This window comes from Equus quagga, chromosome 15 (assembly GCF_021613505.1).
Source record: "Equus quagga isolate Etosha38 chromosome 15, UCLA_HA_Equagga_1.0, whole genome shotgun sequence".
Classification (NCBI taxonomy): Eukaryota; Metazoa; Chordata; class Mammalia; order Perissodactyla; family Equidae; genus Equus; species Equus quagga.
In genome coordinates, this window is record NC_060281.1 from 57976604 (window position 1) to 57992111 (window position 15508).

General features: G+C 37.6%; 1 protein-coding gene across 7 annotated transcripts in view; it reads right to left on the reverse strand.

Moving 5' to 3' along the window:
* FARS2 (phenylalanyl-tRNA synthetase 2, mitochondrial) overlaps nt 1-15508 on the reverse strand; it is a 466868-nt gene that overhangs the window by 353024 nt on the left and 98336 nt on the right. The window lies entirely within an intron of this gene.

A 15508-nucleotide genomic window follows, 5' to 3' on the forward strand; every position in this document is an offset into this window, starting at 1 on the left:
CATGCGACTCCACACAGCTGTTTGCCTGGACTGCGCTGAAGCCGCACTTCCTCTGCAGCAATGTCAGCGGAGCATCACTGGTGACCTCTGCCTCCTGCCACTCTCCAAAGAGATGGCCAAAGGCTTCTGGGTATTTTGGAAATCTGGGCAGTTGTTGTGCTTGCTTTTATTAACTGGCATATCATGGCAAGTATATTTTTCAGCACTTTTTTTCTATTAGGAGTTCTTCTAGAGGTACCAATCAGAGAAGGAAGTAGACTAATATTCTGCCAAGCTCTAACCTATATAGAGAAAATATCAGAAGCTCAATCCATCAAAGCAAGGAAGTTACATGAAGCTGTATACAAATTCCATGAGAAATTAAATGTCTGGATGTATTGAGGTAAAAGGCAACAATGGCAACAACGAAAAACACCCCATCCTGGTGTGAACTGGCTCTTGTGACAACCACCAGGCAAAGGAGGAGAAAACGTCATCCATTCTGCTATTGACTAAAATTGTGATCTCTTGTCATCCTCTTCCTAGGCCATGATGACAGATAAAACAGAGAGAAAGAAACTGCACTTTCTTCTTCAGGTAGGCTAAACAGCTCATTCACGATCTCAGTAGGTGAAATATAACAGGACCAAGGCTCCACCTAAACTCTATCACCTATTCCAAAGGAAGATGACAGAAGACACTACTAATCAATCAACAGGAAAAAAACTGGATCAGACCTAAAAAGGAGGACCCACGAGATAAATAATTCATGTTGATGACATACAGGTAGATCTATACTTAATCAACATGAAAAGGGTAGACATCTATTTTTAAGATAAATATAAGGGGATGGGTGGGGAGTTAACATTTGCTGAGTACCTCCCACTCATCAGGCATCACGCTAGGTTCTTTAACCACAACTAAGGAGTTGTTCTTTTTTTTTTTTTTAAAGATTTTATTTTTTTCCGTTTTCTCCCCAAAGCCCCGCAGCACATAGTTGCATATTCTTCGTTGTGGGTCCTTCTAGTTGTGGCATGTGGGACGCTGCCTCAGCGTGGCTTGATGAGCAGTGCCATGTCCGCGCCCAGGATTCAAACTGACGAAACGCTGGGCTGCCTGCAGCGGAGCGCGCGAACCTAACCACTCAGCCACTGGGCCAGCCCCAAGGAGTTGTTCTTTTTAATGAAGGAAACTGAGGCTCAAAGCAGTTAAATAACTCTATCTAAGGTCGTCAGAGAGTGAGTTGCAAAGCCAGGATTTGACTCCATCTCATCAGCTCAAAAGCTGGTGTTGTTTCCAGAATAACAAGCAATGCCACCAGAAACATTTTTCATACATGATGCCAACGCCCACAGATGGGCTGGCTCTAAGAGCCAACAACTCAAAAGTTCAAGTCCTTTATTCAATTCTGATGTGTGAAAAACGCATAATTCTAAACTTTTATATTTTTATGTATAAATAAAGGCTATTTACTAGTAACTGGCTAAGTAGTTTACTAAGAGTTTCTAAAATGTGGCATTCATAGAACAAAATTGAAGAGTTATTAATATTGACTGGGGACTCTCAATGTTTCACTACAAAGTCTAGCTACCCAAGAACTGTGATGGTTAATTTTATGTGTCTGCTTAACTGGGCCACCGGCTGCCCAGATAGTTGGTTAATGTTATTTCTGAATGTGTCTCTGAGAGTGTTACTAGATGAGACTGACCGGTGAGTCAGTAGACTGAGTAAAGCAGGTTGCACTCCCTAATGTGAGTGGGCCATCCCATCTGTGGAAGATCTGAACAGAATAAAAAACTGAGTGGGAGAAAAATTCTTTCCCTCTGTCTGACTATCTTTGAGCTGGGACACCTGTCTTCTCTTGTCTTCAGGCTCAGATTTGGACTAGAACTTACAGCATTGGCTCTCCTGCTTCTCAAGCCTTTAGAGTCAGACTGAAACTATACCACTGGCTCTCCTTAGTCTAGACTTCTCAGTCTCCACATAAGGAAGTAAGGCACTTCCTTATAATAAATCTCTTTATATAAATCATATACACACATACGTACACACACACACACACACACACACATCCTGTTGGTTCTGTTTCTCTGGAGAATCTTGATTAATACAAACGGATAAGACAAAAAAAGCTCCCAACAGCCCTGGAACACACATTTGGAAAGTTCAAACCACCACAATTCACAAGAAGGAAACTATCAGTACACCTTCAGTGCCATCTGAGGTTGGTTGCAGACTTCAAATACTGGTAGAGCTTTTTAACAATAAATCACTTTTAGTTGTATCATTTTGGATGAATTTATTGTGGGTTCCTTGATAAATGCTACAGCATATACTGATGCATGACAGAATCAACATCTAACAACTAGATTTTAAAATTATACTTAAGACAATGTAGTTCAAATAAGAATCATTTATACCACTATTGCCAAAGCAGATGGATACATATTCCACCTGGTTCCACAGCCAAATTTCGATGAAATGACACATGATTTCTATCACAGAGTTGTTTTTGCTCTGAAAAGGTGAAAGAGTTGGGGCAACTGAACTGAGGGGTTGTTCACCTTATCTAAGAGTCCATGTCCTAAAAATATTGAGAATTATCACCCTGGAGAAGGTAACCCAAATTCCATTTGAAAATCAGTCTCTTGCTTGGGATCCTACAGTGAGAAAGTTACTCTTCCCATTTGTCTAACGTAAATCCTTCTCAGTTTTGATTTAAGCCTAGGTCATAATCCTTAAGCAATACATAAAATGAATTATCTAAACCCCAATACATAACAGGCATCCAAGAGTCACCTTTTACTAGATGTGTGATAAGATCTGCTCCCCACAAGGTCCGTGCTACCCAATTCTGCACCTGAGTCTGATTTCTACGTAGCTCTCTCTGCCGTATGAGCTTTCTAAACATAGAATAACTATTTCTATTTCTTGGTTCTGGAATGACCACTACTCAGGAATATTCTCTGCCTTAGGACAGAGGCTCTCAGATTTAGGCAGAAATTGTTCCCTTAGCTTCCCCAAACACATTCAACTCACCCTCTTGTTGGTAGGCAGCCTCTGACTCTTAATTCTTGACTTCAAGCCCGATCCTCAAATCACCCCAGTAGCTAACTGGTCATTCCCAAGTTAGGCGCATTTTCTGCCTTCCTAATAGCTAATTTAACCCTAACCTCTGCTGCTGTTTATGTAATCCATCCCCAAACATAATCCCAGCATGGCACTGTGATCCAAGAGAAGTATTATAAAGAAGCAGCAGACGTGGGAAGAGAGAAAATTGCTAAGAGAATAAAGAACAACAGTTGTTTTCAATTTGCTACACACTTAGGTTGGGAATTACGTACATGGAGACTGAACTATCTCCTTGACACTGACTTCTAATTGCGTAATCTAATACCCCCTTAAGCTATAATACAAAATCCTCTGTGTGTGAGTGTGTGTGTGTATTTGTGGAGAGTGTCCAAATCTCTCATCAGATTCTCAAATGGTAAAAGAAAAAAGTTAGAAATCATTGCCATGATGAAATGCTATCAATCGTTACATTATATAAAGTCTCTATATAGCTGAAAAATAGCATAGTGTTTAGATAATGTATCTAATTTAAGAAAATTCTATTTTATCTTTCAAATTCATTCATTTTAACAAGTTTACAATTTCATAGAGACCTACCCCAGGATGAGTCAGAAGGATGACATCAGACAGTAAATTCGAAGACAAAGCCTAGGAAAGAAGACACTTAAGGTACTTGTTAAAGGGCATATCAGTCAAATAGTGGGAGAGTCATCTTTTACATCTAAGAGTAGACTTGGGAATCTGAAGGTACATTCAGTGAGATGTGAGTGTCACAGGGTGCTAGCCCGTTCTGAGGCTGGCTGGTAAAGAAAACTCCCTCTCATTACCTCCCCACCTGCACCTACCAAACTGAAAATGCAAATTTAAACCACTCCATCCGTACAAGTAACTTTCAGTAATGCACATCAAGCAAAGAAATGTGGTCTCTAGCAAGGTGCAAAGTCTACTGTGAAAGAGCATAACATCACTGTGAAAATATTTTTGCTACTTTCACACACCACTTCAGCGAGTACAAAAGATATTGTTACTGTAATCATGTGGATTCAGTGAAACCTAATGAGGCCCTCTCGGCCTCCAACAGCAAATGCAGAAAGTAAATAGTAATAATTTTCTTGAGGTCTGGGAGGACTGAGATGTAGAAGATATTCATTTGCTTTTCTGTGGATGCTATACTGGTACAGGAGCACAAGTTTTTACCCTTCAAACCATCCTCTCTCCTTTATACAGTCCATGTACTAAGAACCAATAACTAAAGAGCTTCCCTCTACCTAAATTACATACAGAAATTTTGAGTTAGGATCAAGAACAAATGTTTTTGCCTCCCTAATTGTGACTTTTCCTAGCAATTCATTGATTGGGTGAATAACAACCTATCTCCCTAAAGACTTCTAGATTCTCAGGAAAGGGAGTTAGCTGACTGTGCCAGTCATCAATTTATGGCCTCTCAGCCACCAATCAATCCTTCACTGACTGCTCTGTGAAAAGTGAGTTGGGCCCTTTAAACGTTTTTCCTTTGCAAGCTGGCACGGTGTTCCACTCTGTCAGTAGTGGTCACTGGAGAGGCATTACAAGGGATTCTTGCTTGATGGGTATGCCCTGTGGTGCAGGCAGCAGCACTCAGCTGCCCATGGGCTCCTGCATTGGCCAGCTGTTTCCCCCACTATCCATCAGAGGTAGTTTCATAGCAGAGCACTTCCTGCAAGACACCTCCCCTAAAATAGCCTACCCTGTGGTACCTCAGAAAGCAGATTCCCACCAAATTCCAGAGTATGGATATCCAGCAATTCTACCAGAATGAAATCACTACTACCTCTGCCATTCAGTGGGCCACAGCAAGGGAAGTGCGGGAGGGACTCTTCCCTGGAGGCTCAGTGTCAGTCCTGGGGTAGGAGTTGCTCCTTTTATCTGTTAGTTCTGTGTTCTCTAGAGTTCTCTTTGCTTCTTACCAGCCAATCCTTCATTACCCCAATTCTCTGTGTTATACTTAATAATTCTTTACAATAAGCTTTCCCTGATCTAGTTACTGTGTGGTTTCTGTCTTGCAATCAGGCCTTGACTGATACACCTGCTCTTCTGGAAGGCTGAAGCATGACAAATAGCTCTAAGAATGCCCAACCAGAAAAGCTGACAGGTGAACTGCCACACAGTTAACTATGTTAGCTTCCATTTTTTGCAGAGTAGAAGTTGGCAGACCAGAATGAGGAAGACATCTGAGTGCCAAATTTACCAACTGCTATTCTGTGCAGGATCCTGGGTTAGAGACAGGAGGCAAAAGACTTAAGGAATTGACTAACTACTTGGAGATATCAGATGTACACAAACTAACAGATCAAGGCAGTTAAGTGCTGAAAGCTCAAAGAGGTCGTGGGCAATGATGCTACAAGTCGGTGATGGGGTCTTAGGCTAGGAGGCTATTAGTTTCCATCTTGTCTTAAGCAAGAACTAATTATTGCAAAAGCTCTGTGCCACAGAAAACAGAGACTGGTCTCTCTAAATGGTTCTCCAAATGCCACTTTGTCCTCCAATAATGAGATATTATTCAAATCCAATATATCGTGGACTCCTGGCTGTGACCAGTCACCTTTCACTTCACTGTCAAGAGATATACCTAAGTAAACACTTGGGTAGATAAAAAGAATTTTAAAACAGAAAAGTAATTTCAATTTAAGTGTGTCTTGGAGACGGGGGAGTCAGTCCTAAAAGATTTTAAAGAGATTAGGGAAACCTGGTGACTATAATCTATGAAGGCCAAATAAAAATGCCTTTAATAAAGCCCCTCTGCATGAGGCTATTAAGGAAACCCAATAACCACAAGGTAAAGAATAAAATCCTGTCATTCACTGAAAGATAGAAAAGTGATTCAGGGCAGAAAGCAGGAATAAAGAGACTACCCTTGGCTCACCACAAGAGTAACAGTGGGGAAGCTCAGAAAAAGCAGCCCAAGAACAGGAGGGTTCTAATGAACCATCTGGAAAGTGGGAGAGAATATCAAAGGAAACAAAAATGAAATTTTCTAATGATAAATGCAAGTGGTTTTCTAACAAGGATGAACCACAAAGGATGCCAGAGGGGTTGTTCAAAATGAAGGATATCCACTCAACTAGAATTGAATCATTACAGGCAAGGAGCACAATCTATGGAAGGAACCCCTTAACTACACTCCTACAGGAAGAAATGGTGAATGACAGTGACTATTTTTAAAAAGGGGAGGTGGGATGGGATGGGATAGGAACTTGACACAGACATCTTGATGTAGCAGTATTTCAGTAATCTGTTGTCAAAATTATACCAAAAGCTAACTTCTCCGTACCCCTTCACTCATCTCTTCTATAAAAACATTTGTTTCTATGTGAATATTCATGAGTTATATATTAATTATAAAATATATACAACTTTTCCATAATGTAACTGTATCTTCGTTTATCAAGACCTAAAGTTTTGTATTTCATAGACCAATAAAAATTTCAAAAGCTTCTATGGACTAAGGCAAAGGTTGCCAATGCTTTATTCTGCCAAGTACAGGCATATTTTAAAATACTATCACCATCACTTAATAAAAGAAAGAATATGTTAACACTCAAGAAACTAACAAGGAAATCATCTCAGGACAAAGGAAAGTCCTTAAAAGTGAGTAAGTAGGGGCCGGCCCCGTGACTGAGTGGTTAAGTGTGAGTGCTTTGCTTCGGTGGCCTGGGGTTCCACTGGTTTGGATCCTGGGCGTGGACATGGCACTGCTCATCAGGCCATGCTGAGGCAGCGCCCTACACAGCACAACTAGAAGGACCTGCAACTAGAATATACAACTATGTACTGGGGGACTTTGGAGAGAAGAAGAAGAAGAAGAAAAAAAAGGAAGATTGGCAACAGATGTTAGCTCAGATGCCAATCTTTAAAAAAAAAATAGGCAAATAAAGTTGTTTTTAAAAAAGTGAATAAAAATACTTTTATAAAACCTGCTACATTGCTCTGATACTTTCAATTGTCCTGTAAGATCAACAAAACCTTGGTTATGGACCAGGACTGCTTAATACACTCAAGTCTGAGAACTACTAGCCAAGAGACAAGGGACAAGATAGACACATTCTTAAAGTTCAAAAAAAAAAAAAGCATTTAGAAATTCTTTTATAATACTGAAGACAGACATAGGAAGGAAGGTAGGCTTATCATGAATAATCTTAAACTCAGGAGGAAGTATTGCTTGTATATGTGTGTACGTAATAGAAAGATCCTGCATAAAACTGACCCAGAGGAACTCACCAACGGAGAATAAAGACATACTGAGGAAACGAAGACTCTGCAGCCAACAGAGTAAACTGCAGACCGTCTGCTTCCTGCATGGCCCCTCAGAGCAGTCGCAGGAACTGTGCACAGGGCACAGCTGGTGAAACAGGACAAGGCATCTCAGAGGACAAAAGGAAAATATAGCTTCTTTGAGCACTGGTCCAGGTACGTACTTTTTTTTTTTTTTTTTAAGATTTTATTTTTTCCCCCTTTTTCTCCCCAAAGCCCCCAGGTACATAGCATAGTTGTATATTCTTCGTTGTGGGTCCTTCTAGTTGTGGCATGTGGGACGCTGCCTCAGCGTGGTTTGACGAGCAGTGCCATGTCCGCGCCCAGGATTCGAACCAACAAAACACTGGGCCGCCTCTAGCGGAACGCACGAACTTAACCACTCGGCCACGGGGCCAGCCCCTACTGGTCCAGGTATGTACTTTTTAATTAATATTTTTAAATCAGATTAAACAGATACAGGATTGTATGGGCTCCCTCTGGTGAGTCTGTCAAACACATGAAACCTGCTATTTTCTGCAAAATAAATGTCTCAATAAATGTTACGTAAAAATTTAATTTTGAAGCTATAAAATGGTGGTTCTCTAACCTTTTTTTTTTTTTTTTTGGTTGAGCAAGATTAGCCCTGAGCTAACATTTGTGTCCATCTTCCTCTATTTTATATGTGGGACATCTGCCACAGCAAGGCTTGATGAGTGGTGCATAGGTCTGAGCCCGCGATCCAAACCTGTGAACCCCAGGTCACCAAAGCAGAGCGTGCGGACTTAACAACTACACCACTGGTCCGGCTCCCATTCTCTAACCTTTTAGTCTCAAAATCTTTCTATGCTCCAAAAAATTGTAGCACTTGGCATCATTTGCAAACAAGGATGATGCCTGATACGATCACTCTCCCCTCACCTCACAGGTAATCACTGTCTTGATTTTGGTGTTTATCATTCTCATGTATTTTTTTCATTCCTATCTATGTACTTGTCTAACAAAAAAATATTGTATGTGTGGTTATCATGAGTGTGTGTGTTTGTGTGTGTAGAGAGACAAAAACAGAGCTTCAACAAGCAAAACAGAGATACAGAAAGAGCATGAACAAGTACACAATGAGAGCACATGCTGTGAGGCATATTCTGAAATACCTATAAAAAGATATCATAGCTTAGTATTACTCATAATTTGTTTCTCTCAACACTGTATTAAAACCTCATCCATGCTGACATAGGTACCTCTAGTTGATTTATGTTAACCGCTACTAAGCATTCAATGTACAAATAGAGCCCACTGTCCCTTTTTAACAGTTACAGAAAAAAAGCCAGATCATAGAGAATACAGTTTAAAAAAAAAAATTAGAAACTATCAAATAACTCTACAAAGCCATGGCAACTATATACATTCCAAATAGGAAGATACAAGATTTATGGTTCTTCTAGACACTTGGTATCATCAGAGTTGTTAATTTTGCTAACCTAATGGGTCTGAAATAATATCTGGTTGTTTTCATTTGCACTTTCTTATTTACTAATAAAGCTGGTCCTTGTTTATTGGCCAATCATGAGTCTCTTCTATCAATAGGCTGCTAACGCTCTTTGCTGATTTTTCTTTCTTTAAAAAAAATTTCACAACAAATTATTCATATAAAAAGTGTATATCATGTTTAAAGAATAATAAAAGCACATACATGTGTGCTCACCACCCATATCCATTTTCAGGAAAGAGAACAGCACCAAAAACTTTGCAGGCCCTTTCATGGCTCAGCTGATCACAATCCCCCTTGCTGTTCCTCACAGAAGTAACAACTAAACTGACTCTTTTTTTCTTTTTATTTGGTGAGGAAGATTTGCCCTGCACTAACATCCACAGCCAATCTTCCTCTTTTTTTCTTTTTTTGGTTGAGGAAGAGTAGCCCACAGAGCTAACATCTGTGCCAATCCTCCTCCACTTTGTATGTGGGATGCCTACACAGCATGGCTGATGAGTGGAGTAGGTCTGTACCCAGGCTCTGAACCCATGAATCTGGGCTGCCAAGCGGAGTGCACAAAACTTTAACCACTTGGCTACAGGGCTGGCCCCTAAACTGAATTTTTTAATTATTCCTTTGCTTTCCTTAACTTTTCCACATATGCACAAACTCCTAAATAACGTATTGGTTAATTTTTCCCATTTTTTTAACTTTACATAAGTACAATCACACAATATACGCTTCTGTAACTTTCTTTCCTTTTCTAATACTACTTTCTATATGCATTGATGTTGATGTATACAGTTGTCATTTACTCACTTTCACAGATACATGACACTCACATAGCACTGGATAAATATATCACAACTTACTTATCTGTTCCACTCTTGGTAGAAATAGGGGTTGTCCCAGTTTTGTGCTAATACTTAATAGTGCTATGAACATTCTCACCTATCTGCTGATATAAGCACTCAAGAATATATCTAAAGTACACACGTGAGAATGCAGTTTCAAGTGTGGCTCTTCATACTCCCCCAGAGCAGTCTCTAGGCTCCACATATTGGCCAACACTTGGTACTGTCAGCCTTTTCTTACTGGATTCTTTTTGTCATACTGAGACCTTTCTATTTAATCAACACTAATCTTCTGTTAGTTATACACATAGCAAACAACCCCACCCAGCCTGTTGCTTGTCTTTTAACTTTATTTATGAAGTCTTTTATTAGGCAGAAGTTTTTTGCCTTAATGTAGTCAACTTTAACAATTTTTTCCATTAAGGATTTTTCTTGTTTAGGGATTCTTGGTTTAAGACATAATATTCTGTCCCCAAGGTGATAATGATAATCTCTTATATTTTCTTCTTTAAGTTTTAAAGACTCCCTTTTCACAAACAGACTGTGAATCCATCCAGAATTGCATTTTGCATTTGGAATGAGGTAGAGATCAATTTTTTTCCCTATATATATCATTGTCTCAGAGCAGTCCGTGTAGAATCCATCATCTCCCCACTTATTTAACATCACCTCTACTTTATAATAAGATAATAAATTTCCAAATATGAGTAGAGCTTTTTCAAACTTCTCTATTTCACTAACCTTGTGTCAATGCTAAACCATCTTAATAACTAGAGCATTCTAAGTCTTGATGTTTAGTAAGGTATGTCCTCTTACACTGGTGCTCTTAAAAATTGTTCTGGCTATTTGTAAACTTGCTCTTCTTATGAATTTGAAGATCAGTCCTTCAACTTCTACAAAATACCCAGTAAACGTTTTGATTAGATTTGCACTGAATTTATAGACAGATTTTGGGAGAACTGCCATTTTCATGATACTGTTTTCCTACCAATGGATCTACACACACTGTATCTCTCTCCTTTTTCTCTTCTTTAATGTCTTTTAATAATATCTGATAATTTTATCCATAAATAATTTGAGCACATTCTGCAACAATTAGGTACTTCAAAGTTTTAGTTGGTTCTATGAATAAAATCTTTATTCTATTACATTTTCCAATTGCTTATTAGTTATGGAAAAGAAACATACTTTTTCTATACTATCTTTGTACCAAACAACTTTACTGAACTGTCTTAGTTCTAATCATTGATCTGGATATTCTATTCAATTTTCTAGGTAGACCATCATATCCTCTGAAAATTAAGCAGCTTTATCTCATGTTTTCCAACACTTGTACCTTCCTTTTTTTTTTCTGGCTTACTGCATAAGCTAGAACTTCCCACACAATTACGAATAGAAGTAGTGATGGCAAATAACCCTGAATTGTTGCTAATTTTGATAGAAACGTTTATAATGGTTCACCACTAATTATGATGTTTGCTGTTAGTGCTTGGCAAATATCATTTATAATGTTCAGGAAGTTTCCTTGTATTCCTAGTTTGCTAAAAGTTTTTATGATGAATCATTAATGTCATCAAATGCTGTCATAAAACACTAAATGCCATCAAATTATTTTTCTGTATCTGTTGAGGTGATCAGATGCTTTTTCTCCTTGTATATCAGTTAATATGGTATAATGTAATATATATAATAGTAACATGGTAGGACACAATACACCAATGATTTAAATTTGTAAACATTTCATTTAATAATTCTATATCTGTTATTAAAAAGAATAATCTATGTTCACAAAGATGAACTTTATAAATTTTTTATCTAGTATGTATATTAACACGTCTAACTTCTAAAATGAGCTTGATAAGTTTCTCTTTTGCTATTCTCTGAAACACTGCACAAATCTTTTAGTGTAAAATCATCTCAGATTGAAGGAAGAGAGGCTTTCAGATTTGGTAAAAACTCTCTTGTAAAATCATCACAGAATGATGGATGACAGGCTATTTTAGATTTATTTGGTTTTGGTCTTCTTTGAAAGCAATGTATGCTCTTATGTTTAATATTTCCTGCTTTCTGCTTTTTTTTTAATCATACTAGTTGTGTTCTCCATGAAACCAGGGACCATCTCATGACTATTTGATACCGTCTTACAGTCCTGGATCCCAGCTCGTGTTCAGCAAATGTTTTTTTGATTGACTGACTGACTGATCTCAATGTTTTCCTTCAGTCTTTTTCTTTAACACTTTATTCGGAAAATTTCAAACACATGCAAAAAGAGAAAGGATAATAACTCCTTGTATATCCAACACCCACCTTCAATAATTAACAATTCATGACCAATCCCCATATTATTTTGAAGAGAATTCTAAACATCTCCTCAGTTCACTCACAGGTATTTCAATTAAGTATCTCTAAAAGAAAGTGACTTTATAAAAATACAATACCATTATCATACCTTAATTCCTTAAATTCAAATATTCAGTTATTGTTCCTATTTTCAATGGTCTTAAGTGTTTTTTTCTTTAAAGATGTTTTCTCTTGGTAGGATCTACATATTGTGATTGGTTGATGTTTCTTTCTTTAGACGCGTAGGCATCAGCACCATCCCCTTGGGGTTTTTTGCAATTTATTTGAAGAAACTGAATCATTTATCCTGTAGGGCAGTGCTTCTCAAACTGACAGTTTTAGATTTCCAATCAGTCTCAAACTGATACATGGTGCTATTGTGCACAATTATCACATAGACTGAACTCATAAAACTCACGAGTGTTTAAGAACACCTGAATCAGCTCATATGCTGTTCTACAAGAGAAGTTCAGCGATAATATGCTTGAATATGATGGCTTAAATATTTCTAAACATTTAACATTGCTAAAACATCTCTAATTACTTACTTTTGATTTTTCTATTCATTTCATTATGCAGATGACATCTTGAGTGGCATTGCTGTAGAATTTTCCAGAGGCTGGATTTTGTTCATTACATCTCAATGGTATAGTTTAACATGTTTCTCTGTGCTCTGTCCTTCCTACAAATTTGGTAGTTAGATCTGGGAACTTGATCAGATTCAGGTCCAAATTTTCTAGCAAGACTTCATAGCTGTATTCTCCCATCAGGAGACATCTAAGCCTGGCTGCCCTTTTTTCTGATGTGAGAGGTCATCAGTGAACAATGTTAGTAGCAGTGTTAATGTTGAAGCCCCTCTAGTAAATTTGGTTGTCCAAAGTTTGTTCTCCGAGAGACTCCTCAGGAAACTCTCCTCTACTCGGGCGCCACTGATTCCTTCTACTATCTTAGTTTTTGACACAGTGCAGATCTTTCAGCTGTCAGTTGTGAATTCCCACCCATTTATGAAGATCTTAGAGAGATCTTTCACTCAGTTGTGTTACACGTGTTGTCTGTGGTTTGGGGTTTTGCTATTCTAATTGCTGTATCTGTTTTGTAAGATTTGGGACTATTAAAAACTATACGACCCTCCTCCCTTCTACGTTTTTAGAACAACGTTGTTCGCTTTTAGCGTCTTAAACATTTCATTGATTTGGGGGTTTTAAATTTTTCTAAATAAATATCTTTAAAACTAAATGCACTGCAAGTACCTTTCTAGCTACATCCCATCCATTTTGCTTTATTAATGTTAACTGTGATCGTACAATTTAAGTGGGTCTACCAAGTTTCTACATAACAAAGTAACTATTTTTCCCCACATCTGAGCAGTTCAAAGTGACTATTTTCATTGCTGATTTAAGCAACTTGTGATTTACTGTAATATTTCTATTTAACTCATGAATCTACAGCTGTGATTTTTAAATGTCTGAAGATATAGAAAGTTTTTATTATCCTTTTCTTACTGCTTTTGACATAAACTACATTTTAGACAGGCATGGTTCTACTTATCTTATTGATTCTTTGACATTTGTCTAGACTTCAACTGTCAATTAGTACATGGAGAACTTATTTTGAGTATTCCATGTGACTGTATACCTCCAACTCTTGGGTATAGAACTTATATGTGTGTGCATATACTATGTGTATTTCTGTACACACACACAGATACACATGTATAGTTAGAGAATTTTAAAAATAAATGTAAATCAAGCCTGTTGATTATGCTTTTCAGATTATCTATATCTTTACTCATTTTGTCTCCTTAATCCATTGGTTGAAGTCATTTAAAATCTTCTACTATGATTATGAATTTGTCAAACTTTCATTTCTTCAGTTTTGGTTCACGTATTAGGGCTATATGTTGGGCACATTAAAATTCCTAAGTCATAAAGCATTTTGGTTGAGGTATTATCCCTCTTTATTCATATTCATCATTTTTTCCATAAATTCTATTTTATCTAACATTAGCATCGCTGTATCAGCTTTCTTTCAGTAAGTATTTGCTTGATATATCTTTTTCCTGCCCTTTATTTTCAACCTCTGGTGTGGTTTTGTTTCAGGTTTCTCTAATCAAAAAATGTCCAATCTGATAATGTACATCTTTAATTGGTAAGTTTAATCCATTTAAATTTGTGAATACTGATATATTTTAACTTTTTTTGAAACACAAAAGGGTTTTCTTCACAAGTAATAGCTAAATATATATTGTCATAGTTCATCCATTTCTATGCTTATCATTGTTTCTTTTTCTTCTGTATTCATTTTTCTTCTTGCTGAAATGCACCTTATTGTGATTAAAATAATGGTTACAAAGTTATTAAATAATAGGAAAATTTTAAAAGATAACCATACAATTTTTTAAATTACATATGTAGCGTGAATAAAACTATTGAAAAAATCATATTCATAGGGGAATAAACTGCAAGAAGGAAAAAACATTTTTTTTTTGAGAGTTAAAATTAGGTCAGACTTAGTACCAACACTTTAGTTGAGGTCAGGAATTCAAAAAACAACACCTCTCTCTCCCCAACACCATTCTTGGAACTAAAGCTGCACTTGGGCATAAGCAGGTCCCACTTACAAAGCAGCTCCATGATAAGCAACAGAATACGGCAAAATGGACAATGACCTCAGAAGATCTGAGTTCAAGTTTTAGCTCTGCCACCAACTGGCTGGGTAACCTTGGTAAGTCATTAAACCTTGTGGGACTTCAGATTCGTCATGGTTGAAGTGGAAATAACCTATCTCGCAAGGTTTTTATTAAGAAGAGTAAATGAAACAATGAACATGGAAGTACCTTATCAAACTGTCACTTCAGATATATACATATATGTGTATGAAACTTCTTTAACTAAAACACAGAATATACAGTTAACATTATCAGACTAGATTAGCCATGCCTGCTATCCACTAAACTGGACTGGACCCAAGATGAACATGAAACAAGATATGTATTAATTCCCTACCCTGCTTCCTAGTTTCTACCTTCTGAGGTAGCCTTGAGTTTTCCTCCATCAAAATGCTCATGTGAGTCTCCAAGCTTTCTGGCCACTTTCCTGGCCTGCAGGCTTACAAAGCAGTGAGAGCTTTCTATTTTTATTTTTTAATGAGGTAAGCTGGACTGAGCATCTTCCTGCTGCTGTGACCTGGACATCATATTACTGGCATCATATCTCCTCTAGCACATTAATTGTAGGTGACAGTCTATCACTTGGTCAATGTCCCAGACTTTGGCCTGTCTTTGTTCATTTCCTTTTCATTTCCTAATAAATCTGTATCTTTATTAATAGTTATTATTCCTAACTGAGAAACTAGTCAGGTATTCCAAATAGTAAGAATGCCAATCTAAGCAGCTCTGAGATCAAGCTGGGACAGCCTTTTCTGCTGACCTACTGCTGTAACACCATAGATTCAGAGAATAACAGCATGTCCTGAGGCAAACAGCTGTCTCCTACAACATGCCTTATTGAATACAACAAAA